We start from the raw sequence: 9,218 nt of genomic DNA, 5'->3' as shown, positions 1-9,218 counted from the left end.
ATGTAAACTTTTAAGTTTTTGAGTCTATCACAAGTAAATATGAGAGTTCTGGTTAGTTTTTTTTCTGTTGTTACAGTGCCACTGCTTTAAATCGCAAAGAGTAAGTTACGTATTATATGGGTCATGGTTGACCAATGTAAATGAATAAACAAATAAATAAAAATTAATGTTATGTTTAGGACATCAAACTATTTTTCCGGATTTAAATCGCGTATATTTGTTTTTTCAAACAAACCGACGTTTCGGGCCCTTTACAGGTCCATCAGGTTTCACCGTCAGGTTTGTTTGAAAAAACAAATATACGCGATTTAAATCCGGAAAAATAGTTTCATTTCCTATGTGTAACAATCGCGAAAACCTAAGAACTCGATAATGTTATGTTCATCAGTATTTTTCATAAAAAACGCTGTGTAAGGCTGGTCATTTTTCGAAACTTCTCTTTTAAACTCACGAGTTCAATTCTGTGGCTCTGGTGAAAAGGGGTACAAGTCAAAAAAGCGAACTGTACAAGGAAACGCGAAAAACACTTGCCGCTTAATATCATATTAAGCTTTAACTATTTTTGGCGTCTCCTTGTAAAGTTGGGTTTTTTAACTTGTACCCCTTTTCACTAGAGTTACAGAATTTATGGAAATGGCTTGATTGACTTTTGGATACATTGTTTCATAACGTATTTTTTTGATTTTAAGTTTTATATATAAACTACCAATGTGGCATAATAAAGCCAAGTCGTCCAGAGTTTTTTGAAAAGTTTTGAATGCCTTTTTTAGTAAAAAAAGACAATGAAATTTCATCCTGCATTGGCTTGTAATATAGCCCTAGTTTACAGAACTTTTAACACAAAATGCATAAAATAGACAGGTCTTAGCATTTTTATCGACGAACTTCTAAATTGGTTCTGGTTTGGTTGTTCTGGGTTGTGTCCCCGCAGTTAATTTAGTTACTTTGCCGTGCTCGTAGAACAAATGACCGGTGAGGCAGAAGAGTTATTCAAATGGTGCCCGCGTACTCACGACCACCCACAAGGTGGACCGACAACCTGGGACACAAGCCTGGTAATTTTCTTGAAAACACAGGTGCACGACTTTTTCATCTCGTCACTTGATATTATAAAAAAAACTTTTAGCAGAAGATATACGTGCAAAACCCTGCCATTGACACTCTATCAGCACACAATTGAAATGTTTTAAAATTAGCCGATTTGGGGGCTTGGTAATTCGCAGGACGCGAGTAATGCAAGATCGGTAATTGTACCGGTGATCTTTGGAGGAGGCCTGTCTTACGGCTGAATTTTTGATGCTGTGTATTCATAATACGAGTAATTCCTAATTTGGTAGCTACCTATAATTAGTTAAGATTATTAACCGACTTGAAAAAAAGGAGGAGGTTCTCTATTCGATTGTGTTTTTTTTTTGTATGTACGTTTTACTTCATTTGTGAACCGATTTTCATAATAATTTTTTTCTTGGAAAGAGTACCTGGAAAGTGGACCTATTTAAATTTGAAGAAAATATTCCACCTCTAAGGGTGGCAAATTAGGGTATGAATGACTTTTGAGGTCGGTTTTTTTAGTATTCTGTACTGAGATTATAACTATTTTTATTTAAAAAACTGAACTCAACAGTTTGTTCACGCGTTTTCGCTGTGTTTTAATTGCCAAGTTTTATTGTGACCGGTTAACTTGAATTTCATAGAAGAGGTTAATACTTCTTAAAATAACTTCACTTTCACTTAAAATAACTTCCTTAAGACTTTATATAGACAGGAAGGTAGATGGGACGGAAAGAAACTGTAATGTTCTCTCCCTGGGGTACGTGAAAGTAGTCATCCGTTAAAGGGCTATGGCAGGCAGTTTGATGCGTAAATGTTTATTTAGGTTACTGCTATTTTTTTCCATCTGCGTTATTAAGGCTGTGGATAGTTAAAGCTGTAATGTAACTACGTATTTTGGCAATTAGTAGCAGTAGAGCTCCTTGTGAAAGTGTTCGCCCAAGGAAGTACTGCCACCTTACCTGTTTCTGCCGCCAAGCAGTAATGTCAGTAAGTAAGGGTGCTGGTGAAATTACAGGCAAATGAGACTTGTCAACTTATGTGTCAGTGTGACGGGCGCAGTGGCAGTGCCCCTCAGATCTTTGCGATTTAAAGCTCTGCATTCAGAGCTTTAAATTGCAAAGATCTGAGTGCCACTGCACTGCAAGTGTTATGGACAGGCGTGTGGCTTACCATCAAGCGCACGACTTGTTCGTCCCGTCACTTGATATTATACTCGTATATAAAAAGACGTCACGTCGACGGAGGCCATTACTGATATTTTTTTATTTATTTTTTTTATTGTGACTCGGCAAAATGACTGCACCGCGCCTGATGGAAAGTGCGAATACAGTCCAGAGATGAGAGTAACGGATGGAAAACACAAATATCTTCACTCCGTCACTATCATTTTGCCGGTCTGGCCAAATGCTTCTTCACACTACGTTTGAAGGACCCGATGTTATAGAGGGGAGGGAATACATGCGCCGGGAGTTGGTTCCACAATTTGATGGTTCGGCATAAAAACGAATTGCCAAGTTAGTGCGGGACGGTATTGAACTGACCGTCCATCTGTGGCAACGCAGTCCGGCACGGGTGGTCCGCTGATGGAAAGGAGAGGAAGGGATAAGGTTGAATAACTCTTCAGAGCACTCACCGTGGTACAGGGTTTAAAATTCTTATTCCAATTGTTAATAACAAAGATCGAATACTTAGAAAAATTTATTTGATTCGGCTGGATTCGTACGAGCACCATCAGGCAATCCGCTCTGCTCTGCTAATAAATTAAGCGAACGAAAGCTAAGGTACGAAATAGCAGGCCTTACGAATTTTTCTTTGTTTTTGGTTTTTAACGACTTTTTTGCCTCGCCATCTGTGAGAAATTTATTTCTTCACTCAGAGATGTACCTTTACAGCTACCATCGCCGACTACAGATGTCGCTATGATTATAATTTTTAAGTCTATTGAATGTCATTACTCAATATTTTATTACAAAACCATAATATATACAATGAGATTTTAATAACACAGAAAAGACCAATATTATGGACCCCATCGGGCATGCAATACAAAGGAAAGGAGAGAGGAGCAGACCAGCATAAAATAAAAAAAAACAAAATGCTAAATGTTTTAAACATAAAATTTACATGTTAGTGACTTTATGCATATAACAATAACATTATAATAAATATATAATATTATTGTTATATGCATAAAGTCACTAACATGTAAATTTTATGCTTAAAACATTTAGTACCTATTTTGTTTTTTATTTTATTTTTTTGTAGTTGCCACTACAAAAAAAACAGTCGAATTGAGAATCTTCTCCTTTTTGAAGTCAGAAAAAAGTGTACTGAGTTATAAAACACCTAAAAACTTAAAATAAACAAAATTGCATCGGCCGGGAATCGAACCCGGGCCGCCCGCGTGGCAGGCGAGCATTCTACCACTGAACCACCGATGCTTATACCGTTACTATTGAAAACAAATCCCTAATTCAATCAAATATGAATTAAAAAGTGAAAGAGTAAAGCGGTAACTACGCAATATGACGTCACTTGAATACAATAGTCGAGATGATACAATAAGAAATATAAACATTGTGTGACATAACCACTAGGTAACAAAAAAGGTTCTGTTTATGATTTGACGGTATATTAGTTTCTGTTTGAGACTCTGACAAGCGTCGATGACCTTGAGCGATAACGCGCCTACTATAATTTCTCCGATGAGGTGGCGCCATACGCGGATGTGATAAGAGTGTGCTAGTTGGACCTTCAGCTTGAGTTAACATAATATTGATTGTCGCTAATAGATGGCGTTGTACTTAAAATACACACTTGCTCTCTCATATGCACACACACTTACATAGAGCTAAGAAGAGATAGACAGGAAATTACTCGATTGTCGCACTAATGTATGTTATGCAAATAGTAAGTACCTATTGACTATTACATGTATCAGGGTATTTCCTTTCGGTTTGTTATATGTATAGGTATTAAAATGTGAATTTAAAAAATGCACGGAATGGGTATTTATAAAATATTTAGAACAATGTGTTATTTATTAGCTAAATTGTCTAGGTACATTATTTTACAATCGAATGCGATGATGAGTTGAGTAGTGAGTTTATGACGTTAATAAGGCATTTAATATGGGATTGCCGCAATTTTTTTACGCAATCTAAATTTTTTTTCCTACTAAAGTTGTTTGTTTTTATGAGCACTCCTCACTCCTTAAAATTTTACTCAAGCCTTTTGAGGATCCTGTACAAATAAGGAAATAATAAGATGAACAAAAAATGCTCCATAACATAATGTCTTGTAATTAAGTAATCTCGTAATAAAGTAAATCTTGTAATAAAGTAAATGTCGAATAATTGGAGTTGAATAGTGATCTCTACGATTTTTATTTTTTTAATTCGTTCTATAACGTACTGTATATAATGTCTGTGACGCTATTTTGAAAAACAAAAATATTAAATGGCGGCTACAAACGGAGTCAAAAAGATTCCAAGCCCTTCTTATTAAATTTTATAGTACTTACTCAGGATTGCTTCGAGGAAATATATATCACTTTCAGAAATCCCTGGAAGTGGTTCGTTACTCAATCTGTATTTTAATAATAAGTTGGTACGTAACTAGATAAGTTACAATGAGAAAATCTCATAGCACAGGCTTTCTACCTAGTTTGAGCAAGCAGGCAATCTGTATACAGTTGACGGCATTATTATTATTATTCTCAGCTTTCTTTTTCTCAACTTACTAATTAATATTGAAAACGAAACATCTGTAGGGACGGTGGTAGCCGGGGATATTGGAGACGAGTGAAACCAACGAATGCGATTACAAGACTGAATATTTATTGTATTTATTGTAAGTACATTACAGTACTACTAAATAAGTATACTACACTTACTACGTCACACCTCCCTTGCAACTATAAAAAAAAGTAGTACAACTTTTTTTAACATACAAAAGAATACTAAATAATACTACATTGTATTAATAAAACATCATAATATTACTGTTTGTTTCTAAATACGCTTACAACTAGTTGATACATTTATTAAACATTTTTTTAATTTTTTTTTAATTTACTTAGTAAACATAGACATACATTTAAAAAGACATTTTAATATGTATACAAAATAAGTAAATGTATTTGTTTTTATTTTTATTTTTTTCATTTAACGCAGTCATTGTTTGTATAGTTTTGTTCGATTCTTATGTACAGTAAATCAGCTTGTTATTTTTAAGTACATCTACATTAGGTGAAGCGTCTCGTATTACTTCATATGGACCTGAATAGATACTACTGAGCTTGTTACCAGTTTCATTTTTTATCAAAATTAAATCTTTTGGCTTGTAAGTAACCGAGTTCATGTTCTTATCGAAATTTAATTTTCGGTTCAGTTTGCTTTTGAGTAAATTTTCTCTTGCTTCTTTTTGAGATACTTGAAGCCGATATTTAAGTTCCAATGCATAATTTTCGTGACTGTATAACGGTTCTACAATGTTGCTCGTTAAATTATTAGGTAAACTGCACAACTTACCAAAAACAAGTTCGTACGGAGTGTATCCCGTAGACGAGTGTACTGACGTATTGTATGAGAAGTTCCAGTACGGCAGCCACTCACTCCAATAGTCCGGATGATTATCTGTTTGTATTCTCAAAAAATTACCTAGACCTTATGCGTGTTTTCCAAGGCTCCTATGCTTTGGTGATGGTAAGCTGTCGACTTAATTTGTGATATTTGTAATAATTTACATACCTCGGCTATTACTGCTGATAAGAACTCCGTTCCACGGTCTGTACCTATACAATTTGGTATACCATAAACTAATATGAAATTATTTACGAAAGATTTTGCAACCTCATTTGAGATTTTAGTAATCAACGGGTAAGCTCCGACGTACTTTGTTAATTCGCATCGTATAGTTAAGATGTAGCTATTGTTATTGTTGTCTCTGTCTAAGGGTCCAACAAGATCCAAAAATATTTTGTCAAAGGCTGAATTGGCAGTAGTGGTAATTACCATCGGCTCTTTAATGTGATGGTTTGTATGTTTTTGTTTTTGACATTTATCGCAACGAGAAACAAATTTTTTAACATCAGTTTCTAAACCGGGCCAATAATACCGTCTTCTGATATTATTAAGCTTTTGCCTGATACCCGCGTAGCCACTAGTGGGCAACAGGTGGAAATCGTTTAGAATCACCCTACGATCATCCTTGTCATCTATTCTATTCAAATTTTTTTAAATTTTTACTCGTTGACCGGTCCAATTCTTATTTTAACGTATCTCATCTACTAACTTTTTAATCAAATTCTCATTATTTTTATCTTTTAATAAACATTGCTCGCTCACGTTACACTGTGTACAAAACATCTCTAACTCACGTACAAATTCGGCTCGCGTAAATTGTAATCGTGAATTAGGAGTTATATAAATCGTATTATACTCAGGTACGTACATTAATGATTTTTTATTTGAACTTTTCAATATTTTACCTTTTATTTTCTTTAAATTATTTTCTGTAATACATACCAATTCTACTGATTCCGAAGGTCTTTTATAAATATCCACTACATTCGGTTGATCAGGCCGTTTGTCGTTGGATATTATATCGACCTTAAAATCCCTACAGTTAAATTGTTTTTTCCATTGCGCGCGCGTCATTACGTTTAAGTTTTCATGCATTCCTTTCAACTCTTCTGATGTTAGCTGTATTCTAGATAAAGCGTCAGCCGCCGTGTTTTCGTTACCTTTTACATATTCAATATTAAAATCATGCTCCTCCAATGTCAACCTGAATTTTAGTAGACGGCCAGTAGGATCTTTCATATTAAATAAGTATATTAAAGGTCTGTGGTCCGTATAAATTTTGAACTTACGACCGTATAAGTAAGGTCTGTAGTATTTTACTCCCCATACAATTGCTAACAATTCTTTTTCGATGATAGGGTAATTGAGCTCGGCTTTATTCAAAGTCCTACTAGAATAAGACCGGGCGTCCGTCCTTGTTAGATAGAATTGCTCCTACGGCGTATCCTGAAGCGTCTGTTTTTAAACTAAATTCATTTTCTGGTGAAAAATCGGGGTACTGTAATAATGGAGGCGATATTAATAATTCTTTTAATGATTGAAATGATTTTTCACACTCTAAATTCCATTCTAAAGTTACATTTTTCTTGCAAAGTTTATCAAGCGCATGTGCTTTCTCGGCAAAGTTGGGAATGAACTTCCGATAATAATTTAGAAAAGCCACAAATCTCTTTACTTCTTCTATATTTTTCGGAACTGGGAAATTTTGTACAACTGTAATTTTTTCGGGGTCGGGTAAAATTCCGACAGCAGTTACTAAATGTCCGAGATATAAAATTTGTTTCTTCAAAAATTTACATTTTTCGGGATTTAATGTCAAGTTAACCTTATTTAGTCTGTCAAAAAATTAATTAAATTTTTGTTGTGGTCCTGTAAGTTTCTACCAAAAACTATTAAATAAACAAGGCATTTTTCATAAGTTAATCCTGACATTGCCAAAGAAATCATACGTGAAAGTGCACTTGGGCTGGTTTTTAGACCCATTGGCATCCGTTTCATTTGAAATTGACCAGAGTTAAAAGCTGTGTACTTTCTGCAATGTTCTTAGTATAGTATAGATTTCTTTTCCTCACTATTTAAATGATCTAAATTTATTTGAGAAAATATTTTTTTTACGCTCTCGGCATTTCCGTTACACTTTTGAAAAGAATATATTTCATAATTTTTTAAAGGTTCTATTTGCAGCTCATTTATTTCTAATGATCTCGTTCTCTGTTGTATTCAAAATTTGGATAGGTATTTTACCTAATGTTGGTCGTACTAAAGAGCTTGCTAAAAAAACTCCCTTTTCAATTTCTTGTGAATAAATAATACTATCTTCTTCCAAATTTAATGAAATAAAATGTATACTTTCTGATCGTGAAGGTACCCTAAAGGTATTTATGTGACGTTCTTGCAACATTTCCAATCTTATTGCATTATTTGTAAGTATGCTAGTAATTCTCAAATTGTTATTTTCCAAGTCTAGAACTGCGAAGTATTTTTTCAAAAATCGTGTCCTAAAATACCACTTGTTTCACATGGCAGTGAATTAAAAACGTAAAACTTGTGTTCAAATATTTCACCTTCGGCCTCTAAAGATAAATAAATATATCCAATTGCTTCTACTCTATCACCAATTCCATTTATTATACTTCTCTCCTTACAATACGAAATATTATTCCGCTCAATGTGTTTATGTTTGATGCCCGAAATGGATGCACCTGTGTCCACTAGCCAAGTATGATTATGATTATTGAAACGTAATTGGACATGAAGTGAATTCTGGCAAGATATGATGATATCATTAGTCACGAAAAAATTCCGAAGTGTCGTTAGTTGTAATCCTTTGTTCTAATTCGGGATTACGTGTCGTTGCAACATTCACGTGGAAATTACCACTATGCCTACGGTAATTACTAAATTGATTCCTACCTGTACGTCGACCACGTCCTCCGCGTGCACCGCGAGATCTTGTCCAGGTGTCACGACTGAATCCTCTGGCACCGTAGCTCTGCTCCTGGGGCTGGTAGTTCTGGTTGCTCTTACCGTAATTCCCTCGAGTATGGTTATAGTTGTAATGGGGTGCGCTTTGATAACGCCTGTTACAACGGCCTCTGAAATTGTCACGTCTGTTATAATCCAAACTAAAAATATCGCCCGAGGTTGAGGAAGTCGCAGTATCCTCGTCTTTAGCTGCCTGGATGGCCTCTGTCAATGTACTAATATTTCTAGCTGCTATTATCGTGCTAAGTCGACGATTATGAAATCCGTCCGCGAACCGCTTAACGGCGTATTTTTCGTTTATCGTCTTCAATATATTATATTTGCTGGAATCTCCGTCGGCTTGCGTAATCGTTAACCCTACGAATAATTCAGAAATTTGACTCGCAAAATCATCAATAGACAAATGATTTTGATGTATTTTATGCAATTTGTCTTGAATAGACGCTGCTGATTTTTTCGGTAATAGTCGTGATCGCATATCATCCAATAAGTTGTTAACTGAACTGTAATTTGTTTCTAATTTTAATTTTGCTTGTTGCGACAGTCACCTTTTCAATACAAATTTTACCAAATTATTTTTACTTGCGTCATCTG

At 34.9% G+C, this 9,218-nt stretch overlaps 1 non-coding gene across 1 annotated transcript; it reads right to left on the bottom strand.

Annotated features, from left to right (window-relative positions):
- Nucleotides 1–3,423: 3,423 nt before the first annotated feature.
- Trnag-gcc lies at nucleotides 3,424–3,494 on the bottom strand. Its single transcript has one exon. It is a non-coding gene; the product is annotated as a tRNA-Gly (tRNA).
- Nucleotides 3,495–9,218: the final 5,724 nt, after the last annotated feature.

The sequence above is a fragment of the Hyposmocoma kahamanoa genome, unplaced genomic scaffold, assembly GCF_003589595.1.
Source record: "Hyposmocoma kahamanoa isolate Upper Pololo Valley unplaced genomic scaffold, ASM358959v1 94, whole genome shotgun sequence".
Taxonomy (NCBI): domain Eukaryota; kingdom Metazoa; phylum Arthropoda; class Insecta; order Lepidoptera; family Cosmopterigidae; genus Hyposmocoma; species Hyposmocoma kahamanoa.
This window is presented reverse-complemented; position numbering and strand designations above follow the sequence as displayed.